Genomic DNA, 17873 nt, shown 5'->3' on the forward strand with positions numbered 1-17873 from the left:
GGAAACTTGCTGTTCCAACAGGACAATGCACGTCCGCATGTATCCCGTGCTACCCAACGTGCTCTAGAAGGTGTAAGTCAACTACCCTGGCCAGCAAGATCTCCGGATCTGTCCCCCATTGAGCATGTTTGGGACTGGATGAAGCGTCGTCTCACGCGGTCTGCACGTGCAGCACGAACGCTGGTCCAACTGAGGCGCCAGGTGGAAATGGCATGGCAAGCCGTTCCACAGGACTACATCCAGCATCTCTACGATCGTCTCCATGGGAGAATAGCAGCCTGCATTGCTGCGAAAGGTGGATATACACTGTACTAGTGCCGACATTGTGAATGCTCTGTTGCCTGTGTGTATGTGCCTGTGGTTCTGTCAGTGTGATCACGTGATGTATCTGACCCCAGGAATGTGTCAATAAAGTTTCCCCTTCCTGGGACAATGAATTCACGGTGTTCTTATTTCAATTTCCAGGAGTGTATATGGTAACACTAGTTAAGGTATAGTGATCAGTATAGTTATGATCCCAGAATAACTAGCGTTGAAGAACAATGATACTATGTGCTAAAAAATTACTGTTTACATCAAGGGCCATATTGACATTGGGGATTTTAGGGAGCTGAGAGTCATCAAAGAAACGGTCTCACTGCCCGGACGTTTATGCACCGTAGCAGTTCAGAACAAGACGTCTACGTCTTGACAAGGATGACCTTTTCTTTTTTTTAAAAAAAAAGAAAGAAAAGAAACTGAACTTTCAGTTTGATATTCTCGATTTAAGTGAGTATTCTGCGGTAATACGTTTATACTGTTAACAAAGTAAATCTAAAATAACCCTGACTTGACATTGACCAAACAATTTGATGTTCAGCAACCCGTTCCGGCATAAGCCCACGTTCTGATACAAACATACAGGTAAAGTGTCCTTTTATATGAGATAACACGCTCGATTAACTAATCATGTTGTGGAATTCTATAGAACTCTCATTGAAATTAAACTTCAGACAGCAAAAAGGATGACAGTAATAAGAGACGGATTGAGAGAAGCAGCAGTTTCATCTCCCATGCATCATTTGCACGATAAATCGTAATGATGTGGAATCAGTGAATTTACATTCTCTTTGGAAATTAGTTTGTCAATTTTGTTACATACTGAATATTTATAAGACCTGTTTTATTTCCTATATAATACTTTTTATTGTTATTAAAGGCAATGATGTGCGTTAGTAATTCAAGTAACGCAAAAACAAAACAAAAAATCGTAGGAGACCGGAATCACTTGGTCTTTGAGTAGGAAAAACTAGTCCATTGCGAGATAATAAAAGTAGTGTTGGCTGAAAGAATGGCTCTTTAAATAGTCTATGTTTCATATATAGGTCTCAGATGAGAGTAATATTAATAACATTGTTCAAATTGCATAATGTGTGACATGTTGAAAAATGAAACTGGCTGATAGCAACAACTGTGTATGTGCTCACATCTCTTACGTCTTCTGACGCTATGTCAACGAAGGGAATCTCTGAACGGCATCTGTATTTCCTATTATCAGCTGTAGCTGAGTATAAGAAAGCTGCTATGGACAGCAACGATTTTGTTACCAAAAATACTTTGTCACAAGAAATTGTTACTTCACTTTTCTGATAAAGTAGAAGGAGACTGTCGCTGGCATACTGACAATGAACACTCATCAGTGTTTGCATCTGCACTCCGTCTGCCACCTTTGGTGCATGGTGACGAAAACGAAGCAGTAGAAATATACCAATACACAGCTATCATGTCGCCGATCACATCACACTTACAGTCTTGACGGAGAAAGTGAGGGGCCATCCTGGTGGATGGTGGCGGAGTCCATAGCGATCTGTTGCTGTGATATTGTGGTCGTTGGCTCGGTAGGATGGAAATGCTGTGCTAAGCTCACACACCGGCCTGAATCCTCGTGGAAGAATACTTTCGACCCCTGAGATGCAGGAAATGTTACGGTACATGTCCGTGGACGCCACCTGGTGGCTTGTCCGGAACGCTGTTGTCTCCGCCTTCTTGTCTGGCAGCGAAGTTCATAGCTGACACTGTGTCTGTTCCGCAGGGGCCGAGCTTCCTGCAACCCAGATAACTTGGAAGTAGTGCGGGCTGCCGTCGGCGCCTGCTGTCTAGGGCACCACGTAACTGTTTCAAGACTGTTCTGCAAACGTGAAATAACAAACTTTCAGCCCATTAATGATGAACATGCAACTTTTATATCGAGCATCAATTACGAGTAGCTGCGTCAGGATCGATCCTCTTCAAACCTTCCTGCATATCGCTAGAGCTTTCTAGACCTGCGACTTCTCTGTATGCAGTAGCATCATCCACAAAAAGATTCACTCAACTACTAGCGTTATCCACTAGAACATATGAAAAATAATGAAAACTAATGGTTCTATAGTACTCAGTAGCCCCAACGATACTTTACACTTGATAATTCCTTTCAGTTAAGATTGACGATCTGTGTTCTGTTTACTAGGAATTCGTCCATCGAATCACACATCTGGTGCTATATTCCGTACCGTCGCATTTTTTTATCGGATGACAGTATGTAAGTCCTTCAGAAAGCTGAGGAACATGACATAAACATGGGCGCTGGTATCCACTGGATTTTGGATCTGACTAACGAACAGTGCAACATGAGTTTCACATGACTATTGCTTGCGGCATCCCTGTTGATTTTAGTTTCCAGGAATGTCATAACATATGCTGTAAAATTCTAGTCAGCACTGTAGGCTTATCGTTTAGCGCAGCGGGTCTGCTCTTGATAACGGGAGTGACCTGCGAATTTTTGTAATCACTGGGAATGCTTCACTTTTGCTGAGACCTTTGGGACATTGCTGCTAGACTACGGCCAATTCCTTTATCGTACTCTATCCAGAAACGTATGGATATCCCACCAGGTCTAGCTGCTTATCCTCTGTGAATGATTTCAGATGATTTTCTGTTCCATGGTCATCTGTTTAGATAACTGTCAGTTTCACGTTAGTGGTAAGATTTAAATGAAGAACTGCAGAACCATTTTCCTCAATGAAACAATTTCGGAAAAAAAAGTCCAGCGTTGTGCCCAGCTCTCTGTCCTAATCTGCTTGGATGCTTCGATCTGTTTACACTTTAGTGTAAGACCAGAGGCTCTTAGGATTTTCAATGAGAATTTTCCTTTGAATTCGTTGAATGTCTCACATATGGCTCTCCTTACGCGAATTTTGGATTCGTTCAGAATGTTTTTGTATGCGAGTCTTTGGCTACGTACTCTTTTTTGAAGAACCTTTCTAACGTGGATGTCAACTCACTGCTGATCTTCCGATCACTCGCAACTTTGTTCGGCACATACGAAACGCTAGTTGTGCGTTGCTCTTGAACTTTGTCCACTTCATACTCAACGGTGTCAGTGCAGTAGATAAAATTTTCATGTTGACCACTCAGGCAATCTGAAAGATGATTATGGTGCACGTGCTAACCAGAAGTATATTCATTGATGTTCTGTGTTGACTGAGTCGAATAGTTAAGGCCTTTTTGTTACCCCGAGACCTAAGAATTTAGGGCAATTTCACACACACTGATTCACCGATCATCAATGTAAGGGTACAAACAGTGAATTTATAGTGAAATACAAATCAACTAGAACTACAGTTACGTTGAGAAATTACATTTCGAAATAGATAATTTTTTACCTGTTTGATAACTATTCATGAGCCGTGCGTGGCTCGTGTTGGTACCATCTCTCTTTTTTCATATTCTGTTTCTACTGTACTGCCACCTGGTGTTACTGAGTTGCTGCCTTGCCTGCCGTGAGGGGCAGCAGCAGAGCTTAACTACGGGCGGTGCAGGAGGCAGTGAGACTAATGTCGAGGGCGGAGTAGTACTAGAGAGTGTTGAGTGAACTGTAGCACTGGAGAGTGTCGAACGAGCGGTGGTGCTAGATACACAGACAAGTATGGTGGTCGAGTGAGTTGTAAACGGTAAAATTCACCGGAGTGTGGCGAGTGAGCACGTCCCCCCAAATCGTCGTGGGGTTGACCCTCACTAATACCGATTCGCGAGTGATATGAAACAGAAAGTGACAAGTGCCGAATTACATGTTTCGCGTCAACCACGTCGGCCACTAATAACCATGGATTGCAGTGAGGATTGTTGTGAGTGTTAACCATCAGCATTGCGTGTGACTAAGTACTGAAAATCAGCAACCTATAAAAAGATAGAACTGTAATTAGACGTGAAAGGCGAAGGTAGCAACTGCCTCAGAATTTGTGTGTTAGTTGGAAATATATAACAGTTTGTACATCGCAACCTTTGTGGTCCTTAATAATAGACAAACTTTCAATCATTCCACTATTCAGTTACAAAACAGCCACACTTGGTTGAAATACCCCCAAAACCACACGATAGCCTTTCATCCATTAAGCACACGGTCATGTAATCATAATAATTAACTGTCTTGCGGATTCGGTGAATTACACAAAACCCAATAAAGGAATTTAAACGGGGGTGTTTCATCGTGTGTTGAGAAGTTAGTTCGTATCTGGCAGTGAGTTGCAACGCGCCAGCAGTGGAGTTCGGACCTGGCAGTCGGACAGTTGGGACGCGCCAGAAGTTCGGTCGGGTTGGAGCGGCAGTGAGGTTCGGATAGCCACGACTCGCCCGACCGTTGCCGGCACACATGGTTTCAATAGGACGGTCTTGGTTGATCGTCGGTTCGTCGTCTTACCGGGCGACGTAACTGCGTGCCCATCGTTTATGGGTTGGAGATGTGTGTGTCTCAACTCGTGGCTCGTCCTCGTCACGGAACAGTCACTGTTTTTACCATTGGTCACGCTCTTCGTCCAAGTGTTTGTAATATTGTGTGTATTTGGAGATATCGACTGCCCAGTTTTTTAGCGCTGTTTCCGTGCTGATATGTAGCAGTTGGCCGGTTAGAGTAGCCGAGCGGTTCTAGGCGCTACAGTCCGGAACCGCGCGACAGCTATGGTCGCACGTTCGAATCCTGCCTCGGGCATGGATGTGTGTGATGTCTTTAGGTTAGTTAGGTTAAAGTATTTCTACGTTGTAGGGGGACTGATGACCTCAGCAGTTAAGTCCCATAGTGCTCAGAGCCAATTTGTAGCAGTTGGTCGGTTTGGCGCAGTCGCGACGTAACACCAATGGGGCATGCAGCGCCAGGAAGATGCGGATAGCCATCACTTGCCCGACGATTGCTGACACACATGTTTCGAGTGGGGACGACTTTGGTTGACCGCCGTTCGGTCGTCTTGTTAGAATACTCGTATTTGGCCGATGATTGCTTATGGGTTGGCTGTATGCGCCAACCCGTGGTTCGTCCTCGTTATTACACTGTCACTGCCGTGAGCATCGTCCAGTCCTCGTACAGGCGTTCGTGGGGCTGTGTATAAATATGTGATTTTCACTGAGAAGTTTATTTAAGTGTTGTCGGGGTATTGCCTCTGAGTCAGTCAGCCGTTTGATTAAACGATGTGGGTTTTCTGGTCGTCCACCCCTTATGGGCTGTCTGGGATCCATTTTGTTTGGTTCCACAGTCGCTGCTATCAGCATCGGGGGAATTTTGTTGAACGTGTGGAGCGGAGCTCACCTTGAACACTGGTCTGTTGACGGTCTGTCGGTTGGGTTTTTGTAGGAACGTGAATGGTTGCCCCGACTGCCGGCCTCGCCTAAGCGAGCGTTAGTGTTTAAATTACAGTCCGACTCTTGAACATCTGGGCGCCCTTGTGTGGACTGCCTTTTTTTTATTTGCTCTTGTTGTTGGTACTTTTATGGCTTATAGCCGGTTTTGTTTTACTCTTAAGGCCTTCAGCCTAGTTTACTGTTTCGCGTAAGCCCTTTGGCATTAAAAAAAATTAATTCTTAAGTCTTCGACCTTCAGCCGATTTCAACTGAACTTGTTTACTTCAACCTATTGAATTTTTAAGTCTTCGGCCTTCAGTCGGTTTTAGTTTGTTTGTTCTTAAAGTCTTCAGCCTAAATTAAAGAACTGTTTCACGTAAGGACTTTGGTATTTAAAGAAAAAAATTTAATGTTTTGGATTTTTAAGTGTTCGGCCTTCGGGCGATTTGAATCTAACTTGTTTACTTTAGTCTAACTAAAGAACTGTTTTAAGCTAAGGCTTGCCTTTTAAATTTATGATTATGCTTGCGTTTTAAGTTAATGGCCATCAGCCGTTTTTAAATTAATGTGGGTTTCAGCAGTAAATTGAGTCCCAAAGATTAAAGCTGTATGTTAAAAAAAATTTTTTTGGAGCTCTTGATCAAATAATAAAGTTGTATGTTCGAGTGTAACTGACAACCCCTTATTTTGATCCCTTTCCACAATTTATTCTATCTGTCCTGTCCTGCGGGTTCAGCAAGGCATTTCAATACAACTGACAGTTTCTGATACTGAATGACGCACAACATTCGTACAGACTGTGGGGGAAGATCCAAATATTGAAAGAGCAGCATCGGAACACAAACGATATCGTTCTCGCTTCCCACGCCCGGGTTCCCGGGTTCGATTTCCGGCGGGGTTAGGGATTTTCTCTGCCTCGTGATGACTGGGTGCTGTGTGATGTCCTTAGGTTAGTTAGGTTTAAGTAGTTCTAAGTTCTAGGGGACTGATGACCATAGATGTTAAGTCCCATAGTGCTCAGAGCCATTTGAACCATTTTTGAACACAAAAACACTTGTAATTCACAAATCAACGCTAAAGCGAAATAAACTGTCAAGTTACAGCAGGCCGCAATCTGAATCTTTATGAAATAGCTATTTTCGGAAATTACAGATAAATTTTATAAAAATTTCTTTATTGCATGACTAATTTCTTCGTACAATTTTAACAATTGGAAGTTATAGGAATTTGTTGAAATTTTTCATGAACTCTTATGTGTCTTGACATGATTTACGCACGCCGTATCTATAAGGTCCAGTCACATTATTGTAATCACATACTACGTTCAACGTCAACAATCGCTCACAGACTTCAGGTGGCTGCATTAACAGAGGATAATCTATAAAGTGTGTCGGAGGGATATCGAAAACATTGCATCCGTTGCCGTAATTCGGAAACGAAGCGATTTATCTAACTTCGAAAACGGCATGACCATTGGCTTTCAGTTCAAGCATGAACGCATTTCCGAAACGGTTAGATTTGTGAACTGCTTGCGTGCTGCCGGCGTTAAGGGATACCGTCGTGCATGGCAAAATGAAGCTGTCCAAAACTGGTGCTGACGCAAGTGTGGTGCACCATGGGCCAAAAAATATATGGGTGAACGACGACTGCGGAGATATGTACGGGCGAATAATGAGCAGCTGTTCAGCAACTGACCTCCCAGATGAACCAAAATCTCTTCAATGATCGTTCAGCGAACGCTCATGTGTATGGGCCTCCACAGCCGGTACCTCGTTCATGCACACTTGCTGACAACAGTTCACTGGCGACGAAGGATGGAATTCTCTCGTTAGAAACGCTACCGAAAGAGGCCCGACAGGAGGCTCTTTCATGTTCCATCGAACACAGGGCCGTTGGCGTGTACGGCGTGAAACGTCTGAAATCAAACACTTTGCAACAATCATGGGAAGGGTCCAGACCGGAGGAAGGACCGTTATGGCCTGGGAAATGTTTCTTTGGCATTCTCTGGGTAATCTTGTCATTTTTAAACACACAATGGATCAATACAAGTATGCATGTACCCCTGGGGACCATGTCCGGCCCTACATGCAGTTTCACTAAAACCCAATCGCGAATATGTGGGACCATCACGATTGTGCCTTCCCCGGCATCAGTCCTCACCTGACAAACATAGCGCAGGATTCGGCATGGAACATTCCCATCTGGCCTACCTTGATGTTCAAGAACATCATTGACTATCTTCCTACACATCTCGCAGCAATCCGCGCTGGAAAAGATGGTTATTCAGTGTTTTGGTAGGTGGTCACAATAACGTGTATTTCTACACACAAACTCTTCACACCAATGTGTTGCGTATCATTGAGGTATTTACCACGACACCACACTTAAATGTTGCTTGTCGTTTCAAATGGTTCAGATGGCTCTGTGCACTATGCGACTTAACTTCTGAGGTCATGAGTCGCCTAGAACTTAGAACTAATTATACCTAATTAATCTAAGGACATCACACATATCCATGCCCGAGGCAGGATTCGAACCTGCGACCGTAGCGGTCGCTCGGTTCTAGACTGTAGCGCCTAGAACCACACGGCCACTCCGGCAGGCGCTTGTCGTTTCAGTCGTGTATGGAGCGTGGGAAGAATGCCCACTTAAACTCGTCAGTGTTAGCCGTAAATTATATTCTAATCTTATCTTCACGGTCCTTCCAGGAATGATACGCAGGAGGTCTGATTTATATCTATAGATTCTTCATCTAATATTCTCTAAATTGTTGTACGTTGACGTTTTGGAGATAATTGTACTATTAAAGAGTCTCTCCAAAATCAGATTTTTCTACAAATCTGCCAAACGTTACCTGGAGTCGAATAAGTTGTGACTTTTCGTGCTGGCCTTCTACTTACATGTCCAAAATCACAGGTTAGTCGTATTTGGTATAGGAGTCACAGACTTGGCCAATTTTCAAGACAAGACGCACACGTGATTTTTAATTAGTCTCCTTTATAGAATGCATTTTCCAAGTATCTTGCCGTTCGACCAGAGACACCCACCCGACTTACTTAAGATAAATCTATGTGATTACTCCATTTCATACCACTACAAATTGCATCTTTGTCTGCTGGTAATTTCAGTCTTCCAACGCTATTAATTTAAAGAAAAAAAATCTATTTCTTAAATGTGAAAATGATGGCATACATTTCATCATGTTCGTCTCTCCCTCTGTCTCAACATCAGCCTGCTGATAGAGTAAAAGTAATGCTGTCAACGTGTATCACAGTGATAAATGAAGATACAGACTATAACGCGTGTCTTACATCTTTAACACTGTTTAACGAAAAATAGAAATATTGACAATAATAATAAAAACATTAAAGGAATTTTATTCATCATTTTGCTATCCTGTGATATTATCAGTTTTAGGTGCTTAGTAAAAAAATCAAAACGACGTGATTTATATCTTAATGGTGTTACGAAACGAGCGCAAGCTTTTGCACGAACGTCTGAGACGAGCTAAGCTACAGGAAAGAGTAGCTGTTTGGGTGCAAAGTATCTTGTTGATTAGAATTCAGCAGCTGTGGAAAATTCACGGGCATTTTTGCATGAGAGAAGTGTTTGCATTTAAATAAACTCGGCGTTAAGCGTGGGTAATGTTTATTTAGCCTGTCCGACGTCTACTGAAGGGCAGCTGGCAGGATGTGTGGGTGAATTTATTTTCTTCCTTAGTGACCTTTGCACAAGAACTGTGCAGTACCAACGATGTGTTTCAAAGAGACTGTAACTCTAGAGCACCTGTACACAGGATCTCGCGTGTGTTAACAGCGGAGATAGCAAGGTTGATGACAGGGTCCTAAAGCGGGTATCCAGGAGTTGCGTTATGTTCAAAGCGTAATGAAGAAAGAGAAAGAAGGAACAGGTTACGCCCTGAGAGGTACTTAAGTGTTAATAACTAGTGCCAGCTGTGTATGACACCTGCTCTTTCGCGGGTGTCATTGTCAGACCTTCCTTCTAACGAATTGTCAGCTACACTGCTATCCACTAGGACTGCAACACCGTAATGACGGCTCACGATGAAACTCAAATTGGTGTGGAACGTACTACATGCTTACATGTGTGTTTAAAGTGTTTATTTAAGTACTTTTGAACGTATTCTGTACTTTTTTTATTTCTTTGCATTGAAACTTCTGTCACGACTAGAGACAAATCAAGGCCACTCAAATTTAATCACCTCTACAAAGTGTAGGCACTAAAACGTACCAGTTTTGCCTTTAGCTTGGATATATGCTCATCTTGGCAGTATTCCTTAACCGGCTGAGGTAAACGCCGGAAAACATTAATCTCCATGGCCCTTCCAGGACATGAGCCGCTGTTTTCGAAACTAGGCCTACGTCGTAACACTGCTTCACTTGCCTCGGCTGTTCGCGATTACGTACTTGCAGACATAATTCAATAGTCCGGTGAACTATACACTTATTTCAGTATGAAGCATTCAGAATAGTGGAAGTAAATGAAAATGCATCTCCTCGTAGAATATCCACCAAAATACACAATAGCTAGAAAAAAGAGATATATTCAGTAACTTGCCATACAGCAGACACATTTGGCTAAAATTTAATTTAATCACAAGCATTTCCTAATGACAAAGTGTGGGTTCTTTAAAATAAGTTGTAAAGAGAGTCACACTAGATAGGCGAAACACGTAGGTAACTGCGAACCAGACTTAAAAACCACCACATAAGCTGAAAGCTACAATCATTCACGTAGAAGTTTTGGTAAATGAGATACATTCACGTATCAGATATAGAGAGAGATGTTACCTGAAACAATGAAAATCGAACAAAGAAACTGGAGCATGGAGACGAACGGAGCATTTTCTTCTTTAGTTCTTCGTAACTCACAACCGTATCGTGACCGGAAACAATCCCAAGTCAAGGTTGTCTCGGAAAACACGCATTTGGAAACAATAAGTAGTGTTGGTTTTGAGTTGGAGTTATATAGGCATGCAACAAAGTTTAAAAAGTGCATTGTGGGCACAACTAGCAGAAACTATCCATGCCTGAAACAGTATAGATCAAGAGACACTAAAAGCACCATCATAAAAAACTACGGAAATAAGAAACCGACTTCAGTTACTCTTCACTTTTTCCGCCTCGTGATGACTGGGTGTTGTGTGATGTCCTTAGGTTAGTTAGGTTTAAGTAGTTCTTAGGACTGATGACCATAGATGCTAAGTCCCATAGTGCTCAGAGGCATTTTAATTTATTCCTCTCAATAAATTAATTTGGTAGTTATTTATTTTGTTGTTATATAATTGTGAATGCGTTATTTCTCATATTTAGTATTATCAGTCAACATTTCTGAGGATAGTAAATTGTCTGCTGTGTATATTTGTCAGTAATGCTAGACAGCACCATAATAACCTGAACTAGGTCACAAAAATCTATAGTTACTGAGCCAAGTGGGAAACAGAATGTGTTTTGGTTTTTCGTGAAATAATGTTACATCAAGTACCCACAGCGAAGTGAACAGAGACCCCAAAACGTTGCTGCAGGCTGTGGCTATCCCACAATAATACGGTTATTTGAGCGTGCACTGTATAGAGTTAAATGGAATCTGCTGTGATTGAGTGCCGTCAACTGCAGAACAATATGTACAAACAGATTACTTCTGCCTACGCAACCACTCGGCACGCCTGAGTAGTCGTAAATGAGCCGTTCCGATCTGTAAAGTGCTCGCGGCTATCATCTGTCGTACGTGAAGAGTGTTAGCTAAATGTCACTTGGCTGCTGGCCACTCGGCTTTGTTTCTACAGTATTTTGTATATGAAAAGTTGCTGTTAGCTTATCTTTCACATTTAAATAGTGTTTCAGTATTACCTCAGAACATCTTATTCACGAAATGAATGATGTGACCAAACCAACAGCTGCACGTAACTCTTACTTATATATGGATGGCAAATGCATTTTGTTTAAATGAACTAGAAAGGGATTAATGAATATAGCAGCTCCATAATTTTTTGAATAAAAATAAAATGTGTGTAACAAAGGGTATATATTTATTATTTCGCGAGACCAAAGGTGACACACAACTTTCTCTCTCCCCCTCATATATATATATATATATATATATATATATATATATATATATATATATATATATATATATATAGGGTGAGTCACCTAACGTTGCCGCTGGATATATTTTGTAAACCACATCAAATACTGAGGAACCGATTCCAGAGACCGAACGTGAGGATAGGGGCCAATATAATTGTTTAATACAAACCATACAAAAATGCACGGAAGTATGTTGTTTAACACAAACCTACGTTTTTTTAAATGGAACCACGTTAGTTTTGTTTGCACATCTGAACATATAAACAAATACGTAATCAGTTGCTTTGTAAAATGTTAATTACATCCGGAGACATTGTAACCTAAAGTTGACGCTTGAAACCTACGATGTTCAGTTGCGTGTTGTAACAAACACGGGTCACGGTCGGCGAGCAGTGTCATGCGCACACTGCATCGTGAGCGCTTTCATCCGTTTCATGTGTCGCTACATCAGCAATTACATGGTGATGACTTTAATCATCGAGTGCAATTCTGTCAATGGGCATTAACAGAGAATGCGTTGCAGTTCTACCTGTTTACCGATGAAGCGGGTTTCACAAACCACGTGGCAGTGAATCTACGGAACATGCATTACACTGGTCCGTGGACAATCCTCTCTGGCTCAGACAGGTAGAGCGACAGCGACCGTGGACTGTAAATGTATGGTGCGGAATCATTGGCGACCACCTCATTGCTCCTCACTTCATTGCAGGGGCCCAAACAGTTGCAACATACATCGCGTTTCTACAGAATGATCTACCAACGTTGCTCGAAAATGTCCCACTGGAAACGCGTCGACGTATGTGATATCAGCATGATGGTGCACCTGCACATTCCGCAATTAACACTAGGCTGACCCTTGACAGGATTTTCGACGAGCGTTTCGTAGGACATGGAGGACGCATAAATTGGCCAGCTCGTTCTCCTGATCTTACACCTCTGGACTTCTTTCTGTGGGGTACGCTAAAGGCGAATGTGTACCGTGATGCGCCTACAACCCCAGAGGATATGAAACAACGTATTGTGGCAGCCTGCGGCAACATTACACCAGATTTACTGCGGCGTGTACGACATTCATTACGCCAGACATTGCAATTGTGTGCAGCAAATGATGGCCACCACATTGAACATCTATTGGCCTGACAAGTCGGGACACACTCTATTCCACTCCGTAATTGAAAACGGAAACCACGTGTGTACGTAACGTGCTGTTCCAGTCTCTTCTGTACCTAAGGTCCATCACCGTTCCCTTTGGATCCCTACGTAATTCGGTGCTCTCCGATACACACGATCGAAAAGCGGAGGAGTGTTACTCTAGCGTCAACTTTAGGTTACAGTATCTCCGGTTGTAATTAACATTTTACAATGCAACAAACGGCACTGATTACGAATTTGTTTATATGTTCAGATGTGCTAACAAAACTAACGTGGTTCCATTTAAAAAAACGTAGGTTTGTGTTAAAAAACATACTTCCGTGCATTTTTGTATGGTTTGTATTAAACAATTACACTAGCCCCTCTACTCACGTTCGGTCTGTGTACCTGTTCGTCAGTATTTGATGTGGTTTGCGAAATATATCCAGCGGTAACGTTAGGTGACTATATATATATATATATATATATATATATATAAAGGGTGTTCAAAAAATCTCTCCGCAGTGCCGTATCACTGTTAGCCGCGCCTGCCATGCCGCAGTAAATATACCGAAATGAAACACACTGAAATACAAGTTATTAATTTATTGAATATTCATTTTTACTGAGATAAACGAAACAGTGGAAAGTTGGTGGGAGAGTGCACTTGAAGAGAAGTAACCCAGGCAGGCGAACAGTCATACGACACGAGCAGCTAACAATCATAAGGCACTGCCACCACCATCATCCGATATGCTGCTCACTTGTAAAATAATAAATACACTCCTGGAAATGGAAAAAAGAACACATTGACACCGATGTGTCAGACCCACCATACTTGCTCTGGACACTGCGAGAGGGCTGTACAAGCAATGATCACACGCACGGCACAGCGGACACACCAGGAACCGCGGTGTTGGCCGTCGAATGGCGCTAGCTGCGCAGCATTTGTGCACCGCCGCCGTCAGTGTCAGCCAGTTTGCCATGGCATACGGAGCTCCATCGCAGTCTTTAACACTGGTAGCATGCCGCGACAGCGTGGACGTGAACCGTATGTGCAGTTGACGGACTTTAAGCGAGGGCGTATAGTGGGCATGCGGGAGGCCGGGTGGACGTACCGCCGAATTGCTCAACACGTGGGGCGTGAGGTCTCCACAGTACATCGATGTTGTCGCCAGTGGTCGGCGGAAGGTGTACGTACCCGTCAACCTGGGATCGGACCGCAGCGATGCACGGATGCACGCCAAGACCGTAGGATCCTACGCAGTGCCGTAGGGGACCGCACCGCCACTTTCCAGCAAATTAGGGACACTGTTGCTCCTGGGGTATCGGCGAGGACCATTCGCAACCGTCTCCATGAAGCTGGGCTACAGTCCCGCACACCGTTAGGCCGTCTTCCGCTCACGCCCCAACATGGTGCAGCCCGCCTCCAGTGATGTCGCGACAGGCGTGAATGGAGGGACGAATGGAGACGTGTCGTCTTCAGCGATGAGAGTCGCTTCTGCCTTGGTGCCAATGATGGTCGTATGCGTGTTTGGCGCCGTGCAGGTGAGCGCCATAATCAGGACTGCATACGACCGAGGCACACAGGGCCAACACCCGGCATCATGGTGTGGGGAGCGATCTCCTACAATGGCCGTACACCTCTGGTGATCGTCGAGGGGACACTGAATAGTGCACGGTACATCCAAACCGTCATCGAACCCATCGTTCTACCATTCCTAGACCGGCAAGGGAACTTGCGGTTCCAACAGGACAATGCACGTCCGCATGTATCCCGTGCCACCCAACGTGCTCTAGAAGGTATAAGTCAACTACCCTGGCCAGCAAGATCTCCGGATCTGTCCCCCATTGAGCATGTTTGGGACTGGATGAAGCGTCGTCTCACGCGGTCTGCACGTCCAGCACGAACGCTAGTCCAACTGAGGCGCCAGGTGGAAATGGCATGGCAAGCCGTTCCACAGGACTACATCCAGCATCTCTACGATCGTCTCCATGGGAGAATAGCAGCCTGCATTGCTGCGAAAGGTGAATATACACTGTACTAGTGCCAACATTGTGCATGCTCTGTTGCCTGTGTCTATGTGCCTGTGGTTCTGTCAGTGTGATCATGTCATGTATCTGAGCCCAGGAATGTGTCAATAAAGTTTCCCCTTCCTGGAACAATGAATTCACGGTGTTCTTATTTCAATTTCCAGGAGTGTAAATAAGTTCAAATGTGTGTGAAATCTTACAGGACATTAAGGTCATCAGTCCCTAAGCTTACACACTTCTTAACGTAAATTATCCTAAGGACAAACACACACACCCATGCCAGAGGGAGGACTCAAACCTCCGCCGGAATCAGCCACACGGTCTATGACTGCGGTGCCTTAGACCGCTAGGCTAATCCCACGCGGCGGTCACTTGCAGGTTAGTGGTCTATGTGAGAGTGAGAAGTGAGCGGTATTTATGTAATTTTCACGCACAATACAGAGGATACATAACGTACATGGGAAATACGGAACCTATATTTATTATAATCTTAGAAATATTTAGACAATGACGATGATATTATTTCTGCGGATTATAAAAGTAGTCATTTACTTACGCAAGTTCAAACTGATTGCACTGCAGTCTGTTGAAAGGTTTTTGGATAGCTTATCGTCACAAATTTAAATTACATGCCAATGACTATGCCTTTCAGTTTGTGTGAGAGACGACTCCTTTTCTACTATAGACGAGATGATATAAAAATGCATAGATTTTTCTACTGTTACTGTTTTCTCCCTATGCCTAACAATAACGGAATCTCTAAAGAGATTGTTTCGAAATAGTGCTGTCTAAAGGAAGTCTTAAATTTTGTTCAGGATTTAAAAAATATTCCAGAAAATTACATGCAGCTTTCAAGATTTCTCTACCATCCGTCATCACAGCAGCAGTTATCGCTCCACAGTAACTTTCAGTTTTCGCGACTACAACAGTTACTAACATGATGGCTCATTCTATCCTTGTAGGTTTTCATATTTTCTTGGAGTTATTAGAAACGTATCTGTTTCAGTTTCCCTCCTGCTCCCTCGTTAATTTTCCCACTCTTTCTTTCCTTCTTCACATTCAACCTTCACATAGCGTTTTCTGCCCCACACACACTCTTAACCCTCCCCCATGCGCCTTCCTCCTCCTAAACTCACTGAGCCGTGCGTGGCTCGTGTTCATGCCATATCTCATTTGACACCCTGTTTCTACTGTACTACCACCTCGTTACGTTAATTTCAATTTCTGGTGTCACCGAGTTGCCGCCTTGCCTGCCCTTCAGCGGCATAAGCGGCGCTTATTGATATAAGCCCTGGCGTATTATCTCTGCTGACTGCTATTGCTTCCCGGTTGTCGTGTGTTCGGAGTTAGTTCGGATATGCCAGTGAGTTGGGAGGCGCTAGCAGTGCAGTTGGGACCTGACAGTGTTTGACTTACGACGCGGCAGGAGTTCAGTCGGGGCACGGCTGCGGTGAGGTCCGGACAGCCATGACTCTCCCGACGGTTGCCGATACATATCATTTGAGTGCGGACCACCTTGGTTGGAAGTCGGTCGGTCGTCGGACGATATGTATGTTGGCCGGCGATCGCTTATGGTTTGTCTGTGTTTCAACTCTTGATTCATCCTTGTTATTGCACAGTCGCTGCCGTTATTATTGTCTATTCCTTCGTGCAAGTGTTCGTCAAACTGTGTGTAGCTTGTGAAGTCGACCAGCTATTTTAGTGCTGTCTTCGTGCTGATGTGTAGCAGTCGGTCGGTTGGTGTCGATCAGCGAGGAAATCTCCGCGCGGCGCAGTGGGTCGGGTCCCCTGGCGGTCTCTTCGCAGTCTCGGACTGCTCACCGACCCAGGACATCAAAGTGGAATGTTGATTTAATTACGGAATCCAGATTGTCTTCCCCCCATGAACCACGGACCTTGACGCTGGTGGGGAGGCTTGCATGCCTCAGCGATACAGATAGCCGTACCGTAGGTGCAACCACAACGGAGGGGTATCTGTTGAGAGGCCAGACAAACGTGTGGTTCCTAAAGAGGGGCAGTAACCTTTTCAGTAGTTGCAGGGGCAACAGTCTGGATGATTGACTGATCTGGCTTTGTAATTAACCAAAACGGCCGTGCTGTTGTGGTACTGCGAACGGCTGAAAGCAAGGGGAAACTACAGCCGTAATTTTTCCCGAGGGCATGCAGCTTTACTGTATGGTTAATTGATAATGGCGTCCTCTTGGGTAAAATATCCCGGAGGTAAAATAGTCCCCCATTCGGATCTCCGGGCGGGGACTGCTTAGGAGGACGTCGTTATCAGGAGAAAGAAAACTGGCATTCTACGGATCGGAGCGTGGAATGTCAGATCCCTTAATCGGGCAGGTAGGTTAGAAAATTTAAAAAGGGAAATGGATAGGTTAAAGTTAGATATAGTAGGAATTAGTGAAGTCCGGTGGCAGGAGGAACAAGACTTCTGGTCAGGTGAATACAGGGTTATTAATACAAAATCAAATAGGAGTAATACAGGAGTAGGTTTAATAATGAATAAAAAATAGGAGTGCGGGTAAGCTACTACAAAAGCATAGTGAACGTATAACAGTGACCAAGATAGACACGAAGCCCATGCCTACTATAGTAGTGCAAGTTTATATGCCAACTAGCTCTGCAGATTACGAAGAAATTGAAGAAATGTATGATGAGATAAAAGAAATTATTCAGGTAGTGAAGGGAGACGAAAATTTAATAGTCATGAGTGACTGGAATACGACAGTAGGAAGAGGGAGAAAAGGAATCATAGTAGGTGAATATGGATTGGGGCTAAGAAATGAAAGAGGAAGCCGTGTGTTAGAATTTTGCACAGAGCATAACTTAATCATAGCCAACACTTGGTTCAAGAATCATAAAAGAAGGTTGTATAGATGGAACAATCCTGGAGATACTAAAAGGTATCAGATAGATTATATAATGGTAAGACAGAGATTTAGGAACCAAGTTTTAAATTGTAAGACA

Source organism: Schistocerca gregaria, chromosome 8, assembly GCF_023897955.1.
Source record: "Schistocerca gregaria isolate iqSchGreg1 chromosome 8, iqSchGreg1.2, whole genome shotgun sequence".
NCBI classification, from domain to species: Eukaryota; Metazoa; Arthropoda; class Insecta; order Orthoptera; family Acrididae; genus Schistocerca; species Schistocerca gregaria.